The sequence below is a fragment of the Schistocerca nitens genome, chromosome 2, assembly GCF_023898315.1.
Source record: "Schistocerca nitens isolate TAMUIC-IGC-003100 chromosome 2, iqSchNite1.1, whole genome shotgun sequence".
NCBI classification, from domain to species: Eukaryota; Metazoa; Arthropoda; class Insecta; order Orthoptera; family Acrididae; genus Schistocerca; species Schistocerca nitens.
The window spans coordinates 1,189,058,835-1,189,070,115 of record NC_064615.1 but is presented as its reverse complement, the minus strand read 5'-3'; positions in this window follow the sequence as shown (position 1 = coordinate 1,189,070,115).

Sequence of the window (11,281 nt, the reverse complement as noted above, 5' to 3'; positions counted from 1 at the left end):
TACGCCACCCGATGGCGTCATCGGCGGCATAACTAGGTCTCCGTCCGGGGTAAGAGGGCGCGCTCGTTGTGCCGTTCGTACATCCGACGTCGACCGTAGGAGCGGAGAACGTCTCGGCGGCAGGCGCAACGGTGGAGTCCGTCGGTTCAGGTGCACCCGGGTGAACCAGCAGAGTAGGTGGGCAGCGGCACAGGCGGCGTCGTGTCGTCGTGCAGATTCTGCGAGGCCTCGTCGAGCCGGACGGCCTCTGAAGCCTCAGGGGGAGGTGGTCTGTCTCGTTCCGACACCGTACGGCGCCTCCTTTTGCGCCTTTTAGGCGAACGTTGTTTGCGTGCCCGTCCTCGGGTGTCGGAAGACGGGAGGGACTCGCGGCGGTCTGGGAGGAGGGCCGTCCTGGGGACGCTAAGCGAATGGGAGTTCGTATCCTCAGCCGGGAGGGGCTGTCGGCAGTGGCGGCGGAGTAACTTGAGGCAGTCAGCGTGACGCGTTGACCCTGGCGATACCCGCAGCAGCAGGAAGGGTTACCGGTGCACGGCGGCCTGTGGGAGGAGAAGAGAGCGCCGGTAGTGGCTGGCAATCGGGTGATTCGTCGCTGAAGACACTCAGACCTGAGGCAGCCTTCTTTGCCGCGCCCGGAACAGTTCCGAGGTCGGCCGTCGTATATGACGACCGCGCGTCACGCGCTAATTTCAAAATGGTCCAAATGGCTCTGAGCAGTATGGGACTTACCATCTGAGGTCATCAGTCGCCTAGAACTTAGAACTACTTAAACCTAACTAACCTAAGGACATCACACACATCCGTGCCCGAGGCAGGATTCGAACCTGCGACCGTAGCCGTCGCGCGGTTCCGGATGAGCGCCTAGAACCGCTAGACCACCGCGGCGGGCGCACGCGCTAATTTGCAGGTAAGATGGCACTTGGCGATGGAGGTCGACAGTGATCTGCCGCACACCGTTAAGAAAGGGCTACGTTTGGTATTGCGGCCAGCGTTCGGCCGTGTCGCCGTGTACAGTGTCATAGGGGTGGAAAGCCGCTATAACGTCATCCGCCGGGAGGTCGAACGGGAGTTGGAAAACTCGTACGGTGCGCATTCCCAAGCCAGCGTGGTCGACAGTGACCGCGGCGTGGCAAAAGCGTAGTCCGTGTTTGGTGTCACGAAGTATTCTTTCACATGCCGCGTCATTGACGACTTTGACGTACACCGTACTCCTTAATATGGACAAATGGATGACCGAGATGTCGGAAGCTGGGCTCTTAGCAACGTCGCGTAGGAAACGTTCCACTTCCGAGGCCTTTGGTCTTGCGTAGTCATTGCAGAAGCTCAATCGCAGTGTTGATTTTCTAAATCGGTTGGCCACGGTTCTACTACACGTAGGCGACACGGAAGTGACGGCCGCTGAAAGTAAACAAACGCGATGGCGCGCTCCGCAATGCACGGCTGCGAAAGCCAGACTGCTAAGCAGGTGGAGACATCAGCAGGTGAACCTGTTTCCTTACGTAGAGTACCTGCACTAAAAAAATAGCGTAACTGAGAGATGCGTATTTATAACAGGAATAAATCAGTTATTAGAGCGTTATTAACATTCTTTTATCCAACCATTACACATGTTCTAAATTTAAACTTTCATAGCTACTGTCGATCGGTACTCTTGTTCATTATTTCCATCGTCTATCAAAAGAGTAATTTTTATGTATCTTTACTGTAATTTATTATTAATGTATGGCTAAGGTGAGCACTCCACAGCAATCCATGTGTTTCGACGTAACTGAGGTGGCTTCCGTCATTAGAATTAATTTCACGGACATTTCGGTATGTAGGTACGGACAAGCGGGGTAGATGTGATCTGAAAATTTAGTAGTCGTCACACAAAGTGACGACATTATCACCGGATCAACTTGTATGCAGTACATGTTTTAACAGAGACATTAAAAATTTTGGAGAATCTACGACGTGCCTGTAGGATTTGCGCGTGCCTGTCTGGTTCACAGTTCATCCTCACAGTTGTTCAGAGACATGCATGTGTAAATCCAGCTCTAGTTGCCTATATTCACAGTAAATATGCACATAAACAAGGACTCCATGGAACTGATATCGAATTTTACGTGAAGGTTACAATACCTGTGTAAGATGACTATAGCACTCCTAATAACCCACTCTCTTTCACCACGTCAAATGGATTTTGGTTTAGCGCCAACAAATCAGAGGCGTCAATGTTCTCTGCGTAAGAACGCCAAGTCCAGTCTGTCGCACGTGCAATGGTCGTGCCGGATCGGAGAAGAAATGAAGCCCTATCACGAACGTAATTTATCAAACAATACGCTGTGGTAATGCAAGAGGCGAGCGACCGTACTACGACGTCATTATTTTCTTTGCAAATTCTCTTACGTCAACTGTCTCTCGGGAGGAGGTTGGGGGAGGGGGCTGGGAGGGCGTTGGTGGTTATACGGTCATTCAAAAGCAGATTTCATAGGTGAACATAAAATTTATTACGCAGAGTATCTCACTTTTGAAAACAAAAGACAAGAATAACTACTTAGTGGAATTCCCTGTATCCACTCACAATTTAATCTGATCTAACTAGCCTGCAGCGGCATGTCACTCGATAGAGAAAGAGGCAAAATGATTGAACGGAAAACGAAAGTATATCCGGGAGCTCGAACGTTGCGGAAACAAATTACGATAGTGAGAATAAAAGCATGCAAAGTACTTCGAGTGGAGAACTCGCTATAGGAAGGTTAAAAGAACTAAGCGGCCCCCCGACCGCATCTTTACGTAACTTACGTGCAAATTCTTGACGCGATTCTCAGATCACTTAATAGCAAAGTTACTTCTGTCAACGGAAACACAAACATTTATCAGCTGACTCCGCTATACGAAAGAAATACCCACCCGCCACGTGGTCTCAGGATCGTGCAGAAGGCTACAAGATATTCGTCTAACACGCGAATTAAAGAGCGGAGGAAAAGCATTACAAGCAAAACTGATTAAAATAAGCGGGAAAGAAGTTACTTACCGTAGCTGCCCAGAGGGTCCTCGTAACTGAAAACAGAGTAACGGACAAGGAACAGTCCAAACCGGCTGAAAACTAAGAGAATTTCACACGCAACAGGTGTAAAAAAACGCAAGAATATCCAGAGGAACAAGAAAGCTCTGGTGCTTTCAAGTTTATTGATTTCCTACACTCACGTTCGGAAACAACCAGAACACCTTCAACGACTAGAGACAGGACGTTCATATTAACAGGACATGTACGTTAGTGTGTTGTGCAGAAATGATTAGCATTTGAATGGTATGGGCCCTCGGGTTGGAGGCCAACGCCGGTACTGCGGCGTAACACCACCTACCGTAAAAGTGCTCGCGGGTCAGTGTGACATGAGCAGACGTGCGGACGCGTGCGGGAGACGTCAGTTTGAAAGGGGCCGCTTTATTGGCACGAGAGAGTGTGAGGCGCGCATCCGGGAAATTGCTGCTCGTGTGGGGCTAAGTGTTTGGGCAGTGCGACGGGTGGTGTGTGCAGTATGAGAATGGTTCAGGGAAGGCCGTAAAATACAACGAGGTGGGTCAGGTCGCACGATCCAGGGTGTGGGGGCAGCCGTGGGGGGCTGAGCTGTGTGTGTTTATAACAGGAGGAAAGAGTCGCCTATTATATTACATGCTGCTTCTAAGATCTGACAGCTACAGTCGGTCTGTATTCTAAACACTATTTCCAGATGCAGTGTTTCTTAATCTCTGAAAAGCACTTGACTCTATACCACGTCTAAGCTTTTTATCAAAAGTACGAAATGTTGTGACTGGAGTGACGATTTTTTGGTAGGGAGGACGCAACACGTCATTCTCGATGGAGAGTCATTGTGAGACGTAGAAGTAACTTAGTGTGTTCCCCAGGGAAGTATGTGGGGACCGGACCGTTGCTGTTCTTGTTGTACGTTAATGTTGCAGACGACGCCGTAATCTAAAATGAAAGAAGCTTCGTGGATAAGATTTCAAAGAGGTGCAGCAAAAACTGGCAACTTGCTTTAGATATTCAGAAATGTAAAACTGTGCACTTTACAAAACAAAGGAGCGCAGTACGCTGTAACGTGGGCGAGTCGGAGTGACGGCGGAGGGCGCACTCTTGCTGCAGTCACGGCGAGCTGCTGTGAGTGCGCGGTCGCCGGCCGAAGCAGGCCAGGAAAGCCTCAGTGGGTGACGTTCTCCAGTGTCGCCTGTAAGAGCTCTCAAACTGCACGATGCAACGCTTCTCTCAGTATGCGCCGGTCGTGATTACGTGTCTCGTATCGAATGGCGGCCCACATTTTCTGCATCTCTCAGTACCACTTCCGAAATGCGCTCCTCGTTGGGAAGATGTGAGAATCGCCTAGAAGGCAGGGAGACTGTGGTTCTCTGTACTAAACGGTGCATATAAACAACATCGGTAAATCATCTCGATTTAAAATAATTGAAGGCATCAGTAACATAACAACTAGGACGTAGAGAGCAACATTCGAATGTACTGAGTGAAACAACTGCTACTTAGGACGGAGACGCAAACAGAAGTGAACGTTTGAGACTAGTTATGTAATCGAAACATCTGTTATCGATTTTGTTGCGTCACGCTATGAGGCGGGCAGTGACCCCGTCCCCTGCTTGTGGCGTCCTGTTGAACTCCTTACTTCGTAAATTCTGAGTGTCAATAAAAGAACAGTCGTAGAGTAGCACATACGGCGACCCTTCCCGCTGTCGCTCCACCGCTTTGGGCGGCGACGTCTGGCCTCGCTCGTGCACGTGCAAAACGCGGACGCGGACGGCCGCATAGTGTGTGTGTGTGTGCGCGCGCGTGTCTTTCCGCGTTCTCGAGTCGACCGCCGGCGCGGGTTGTGTGTCTGCGTGGCGGAATGGCCGCCGCCCTCGTGCAGCAGCTTCCGCGCTCAAAACGAAAACAGCTGGTCGCGCTGCCTCTCATCGGTTACACTGAAATATCGTTTCCCAGTCATCAGTACTGCACACATTCGGCTCTGTTACTATTTTCAGCTAAGTCTGAAGTACATACTAGGTGTAACATAATTTAAGTACAAACTGTTAAACAACCTTCAGTCGTCTTAATTATAGAACTGTGACTGAAATGATTGCATCCACAGCGAGCAGAAATGTAATCTGAAACAGGAAGAAGTAGACATAAGTAGACATAAATTCCTGTTTTCGTATTGTATCTTCGTATACCAAACTATCTACTCTATAAATAGGGTGTGGATGTAGATCTTCACACAGACTAGATGATGCAAGGCGTAAAATCTTCAGTGGAAGTACTGGAGGTTATGTGAATAAATCAAAAGATCTTACAAAATAATACTAAAACAGTGCTGAAACATGAAACATTTGTTGTAACATTTTTGACGCTCAGACACGATCCCAGTATGTATATTAATGAGAGCCAGAGAATTAGGGTCGCGATTTGTGTAGGAAGCCAGCCATACACGGTGGTTGGGTGTGTGGTCCACAATACGTCCGGTGGTGTTGGTGACGCAGCATTGTCTGTAACATAGTTCGTCTTCTGGATGCAGTTTACAGAGTTATGAAGCATCGCAGAGGCTAGGGCGGCTGCAATCGAGTGCCGTCGCAGCCCGCACAGACTGTGACGCGGTCAGTGGGCTGCGATCGTTTGTTCTGCCGGCGGCAGTGTGGAGACGGCAAGGCCTCGGCCGCCTAGGTGTTCTGCTCGTATGTCACCGAGGTCGTACACAGCCAGTCGCCCCATCAGGTGAGGAAAGCAGACCGTGTGGTCCACGATATTATTGGGACAACCTGCATTCTGCGCCATCTTCCATTCTTGTCAGACGTATCCAAGATGGCGGCCTGTAGACTTCTCAACAGCGCATTACGTCATCCGAGATGGTGGCCGAGACGTCATCCAAGATGGCGGATTTTGGTGGGAAGATTGAATTTTGGCGGGAAGAAGGTCAATTGGGCTACCTCCACAAACCTAATCCCGCTCCCCTCCCCCACAAAAATGGCGGGAGGTTCAAATTCCAACAAGATGATCCGTGACCTCTAGTAAACTAAGAAAATCGCGGGGAGTACTCAGTTCGGCTACCTCCACTAACCTGTCATCTGACCACCACTTCGTCCTAGGGATTGCCGGGAAATTTCAATTTTGGCGGGAAGATAGATCAATTGGTGTATCTCTACTAACCTAACAAAATGGCGAGAGAAAGGTCACCTCCACTAATGTATGTCACCCGACCACCACCTCCTTCTAGGGAACTTTGAAGTTTTGCAGTAAGGAAAGGCCACCTGGGCTATCTAACCTAAGACAATGGCGGGAAAGAAAGGGCACTTGAACTACCTCCACCAACCTAAGTCACCCGACCGCCACCTCTCCCTAGGGATTGGTGGGAAATTGACTCAGCCTCTGCTCAACTGCCAGAGAGGGAAGGAGTGTACTTTATTTATTTTGGCACAATTTATTTAAGGACTGATTGGACATATTATATTTACCACACTGATACAAAACACACGCTCTGACATGCTTGGGGTTTCGCCACACAGCCCACAGACCTGTAAACTACTCCTAAATAACTCTCTGCAAACATGCAAACAACTCCTAAATTAACGAAATAATTCCAGTACAGACATACAAACTCCTCCTAAATAATGCAGTACACAGATGTGCAGACACAAAATCAACTCGTAAACTGTCCAAATAATGCATATCTCAGCCTACAGCCCTGTTTGTAAAATAATGCAACAGACACACAAACAACGTACGCAGGCACCACCCGCCGCCCCCTATCCACTGGAACTGCCCCTAGGCAGCCCCCACGAAGTGATGCAGCTGTCAACTGCAAAGCCACACACGGTTGCCCGTTCGGGTCCCTCAAGAATGATGTCGTGGCATCCCATTCGTACTTGACACCTGTGAAATTCCTCTCAAAATATGTGATCACCTAGCCACCATTGATGACACTTATTTACAGAGTGCAGACGCTCCAAGGTGGGTCGTACGCACGCATGTTCGCCACTGCTAATGTGAACCCTCCCCCTACTTGCAGTCCGGCGAAGATCTAATTGCCGAGCGACGCTGCAGAAATCGGCTCCAGAATAGCACGAGCTGCTTTCTCCCTAGGGCTTCTAATGGACCGTGCGTGATATGTGGCTGACACATCGCTGCACATAGCTACATGCCATCACAAGTGCATCTATCAACATTCTTGTTGTTATACTGAAGTCACATGACTATCTAAAATAATAACCAAGCCGAGCTCTAGTAAATTGCATAGTGTCCCAGAAGTACTTAACATGTGCTTTTGTAGGAGTTTTCTTGATGTCTCAGCTTGTATGCATGGAAACTATTGCCCAACAGAACCTGTTTACGAAAATAGCGCAGAATAACATCGAATTCAGTCTTCCTATCGGTCCTAATGTGATACCCTGTCTATCACGTATTACCCTTCCTGCTTTCAACACACACAAATGTTCCCACCGCTATGTAGAGATTCCTATATCCCAGCACAAAGGATGTCTTGTGAACGAATCGAGCATTACGATTGGCTCTTATCGAATTTACCTGCCGAATTACTGATTCCACCGGTATCGTAGCATCGTCCATCTTTTCTTTCTTTCTGCAGATGATACTTTCAGAGATAAAAACCTTTTTACACAGATCGCCATATTGCACTGACAATTAAACCCTGCAGAGTGCCCCCACATATCATCAAATACGGAAAGACTTACTCAGTTACACTGCTCTGCCGCCGAGCACAGGAGCTCGAATATTATAACATGAAATCGACCTGCAACCCATCAATATATCACCACATACCCTACATATCGTCAAATACGGAAAGACTCCTAATCTATTACACTGCTCTCCCACCGAGTAGAGGAGCTCGAATATTAGAATGTGATACCGACCCGTGACCCATCAATATATCACCACATACCCTACATATCGTCAAATACGGAAAGACTCCTAATCTATTACACTGCTCTCCCACCGAGGAAGGTGCTCGGATATAAGAGCGTGAAACTGATCTCCAACCCAGCAATACAGGGTGATTCAAAAAGAATACCACAACTTTAGGAATTTAAAACTCTGCAACGACAAAAGGCAGAGCTAAGCACTATCTGTCGGCGAATTAAGGGAGCTATAAAGTTTCATTTCGTTGTACATTTGTTCGCTTGAGGCGCTGTTGACTAGGCGTCAGCGTCAGTTGATGCTACGATGGCGACCGCACAACAGAAAGCTTTTTGTGTTATTGAGTACGGCAGAAGTGAATCGACGACAGTTGTTCAGCGTGCATTTCGAACGAAGTATGGTGTTAAACCTCCTGATAGGTGGTGTATTAAACGTTGGTATAAACAGTTTACAGAGAATGGGTGTTTGTGCAAAGGGAAAAGTTCTGGACGGCCGAGAACGAGTGATGAAAATGTAGCACGCATCCAGCAAGCATTTGTTCGCAGCCCAGGAAAATCGACTCGCAGAGCTAGCAGAGAGCTGCAAATTCCACAATCAACTGTATGGAGAGTCCTACGAAAAAGGTTAGTTATGAAACCTTATCGTCTGAAATTGGTTCAAGCACTGTCTGCAGCTGATAAGATTAAAAGAATCGATTTCTGTGATTTTATCCTTGCTCAAATGGAAACAGATGAATCTTTCGTTTCAAAGATTGTGTTTAGTGATGAAGCAACTTTCCACACTAACGGGAAAGTCAATCGTGACAATGTCTGTATATGGGGCACTTAGAATCCGCGGGAAACAAAGTATGAACGTGACTCGCCTAAGGTGAACGTTTTCTGTGCCATTTCAGCCAATAAAGTTTTTGGTCCCTTTTTCTTCGAAGGTGCCACTGTAACTGGACTGCAGTATCTGGAGATGTTAGAGAATTGGCTGTTCCCTCAGCTCGAACAAGAAGCACAACAATTCATATTTCAGCAGGATGGAGCGCCACCACATTGGCACTTATCTGTCTGTAACTACCTGAACGTCAACTACCCGAGGCGATGGATCGGCTGCCAGGCAGCCCGTGACAGAGCACTTCATCACTGGCCTCCAAGAAGCCCTGATCTTACCCCCTGCGATTTTTTCTTATGGGGGTATGTTAAGGATATGGTGTTTCGGCCACCTCTCCCAGCCACCATTGATGATTTGAAACGAGAAATAACAGCAGCTATCCAAACTGTTATGCCTGATATGCTAGAGAGAGTGTGAACGAGTTGGAGTATCGGGTTGATATTGCTCGTGTGTCTGGAGGGGGCCATATTGAACATCTCTGAACTTGTTTTTGAGTAAAAAAAAACCTTTTTAAATACTCTTTGTAATGATGTATAACAGAAGGTTATATTATGTTTCTTTCATTAAATACACATTTTTAAAGTTGTGGTATTCTTTTTGAATCACCCTGTACATCACCACCTACTGTCTCGATGCAGTAAACATACAATTCGTATCCTGCGCCATACGTAATCGGCCCTTTTACATCACTTGTAGATATACTACGAAGACAGGCAGTGCCATATATACCCCTCGCAGCAGTGTATATTTATCGCGAGGTCGGGCGGGCATCCACCCCCGACATGTGACCGGAGCACCTTCGGCAGATTGAAGTCACTCTCAGAACTGTTCTACAAATTTGGGCTCGCTTCCCCTCAGCACAAACTCATTACTGTTTCTGATCCCCACCCGATTGCTTGTTTGCTTGCTTTTCTACACCTATCTCCGGACTCTGGGATTACAAGAACAGATGTATTTTCGCATGGTTTGCGATAATATTATACCATTTTCGCGGTACTTCTCGATATGAAGCACACGGCAGCATCCTACCGATAGCTCGCACAACATAATTCCCAATACGTAGACTGGAAATTATTTCTCTACAAACCCCAAACTTTAGTGGGGTGGAGTGTGCTCTAGACTATTGAGTTAATGGAAACTTATTCCATGTGTGAGGACCTTTATGTGAAAAAAACTAGACAAAACAAAAATAGAGGAAACTGATATTTCCACTTGCTAATACCGATGTCGGTGTTGTAACAAGTTCCAAATCAGCCCTGTAATTTACAAAACCAAATATCGTGTTTCTCATGTCTAGAGAACCAGCAAACATGTCTTTCATCTGCAAGATGCACACACCACAATCCGTGTTCCCTCAACTAAATAAGGGCGTGAAATGTGCAGAGGCAATGAACCAAACAAATTAGATAGCCGGGAATGATGGTCCAGAGCAAGCACACCTCCATTTTCCATCTTCTCAGTTTTCCACGCAATCACGAAAGGTTCCAACACATACTAACTATTAGTTCGCTATTCGATCGTCTAGAGGATAACACAGTTAAGTCTTCAAAATTCACACGGCTCCTACCATTAACAGGAAACGTGAATCACTGACGCACGGGTCACCCACGCTGCACACATAGACGGATCATGCTGCTAAGAAAGCACCCTCATATATATTTTATGCCTGTACTAAATACTAAATGTTAGGATTGCGGTTTCAATTGAACAACAGACGACAATGAGCGAAGTATCAGAAATACACCCTGCTGACAGCAGTGGTTCTGGAAATAGAAATATCTGTACCATTCTTATGACTTGACGTACTCTTCCCTCTGCTATCACAGTATTCCACAGTCATCTCCTTTGCATATGTCGGAACACAAACACATACTTTATAAGCCTGATGCTCAAACTAAATCCTACTACTACTAATAAGTATAATACTTGGCTAATAAATGATTCCACACGATACAAAACAATACTGAGAGAAAATCAGCGATGGGTGGACATGTCTCATAAGTTTTTCTTGCGGGTGTTACCACTGTGTCTTAGAAAGAGAGGTGTAATTGGCCAGATGTTAGAAAACATGATCGCCACAACTACTGTATGTTACTGTCACAAGCAGTCTTGGTGCTACAGGTGCACACAAGTATCCTTCTTAAAAGCTATACTGCCTTTATAAATCGAGGTATGGCATTACCCCCAAATGAATTGGTTTTTCCGGACAAATACTGAGACGGCGATCATAGGAGTGTGCAATATCAGACCAGCAGTCTGCTTAGACGTAACCCATGATGCAACCTCGTCATAAAATCGCATAATTTTGAAAATGTTTCGGCTAAGGAACGTGGTATGAAACCGCTATCTGCAACTCCCTCACGCTGCTAGATATTTCTCCAGTATGTGTAACATATTCTGTCTCAACACAATGTCAGAGGTTCTGCGATATATCCACTGAGTTATAGGCGATGACTGATTGCGAAGGATTACAAACAGTAATAGACGGTGTGCCGACTGAGGTCGTAA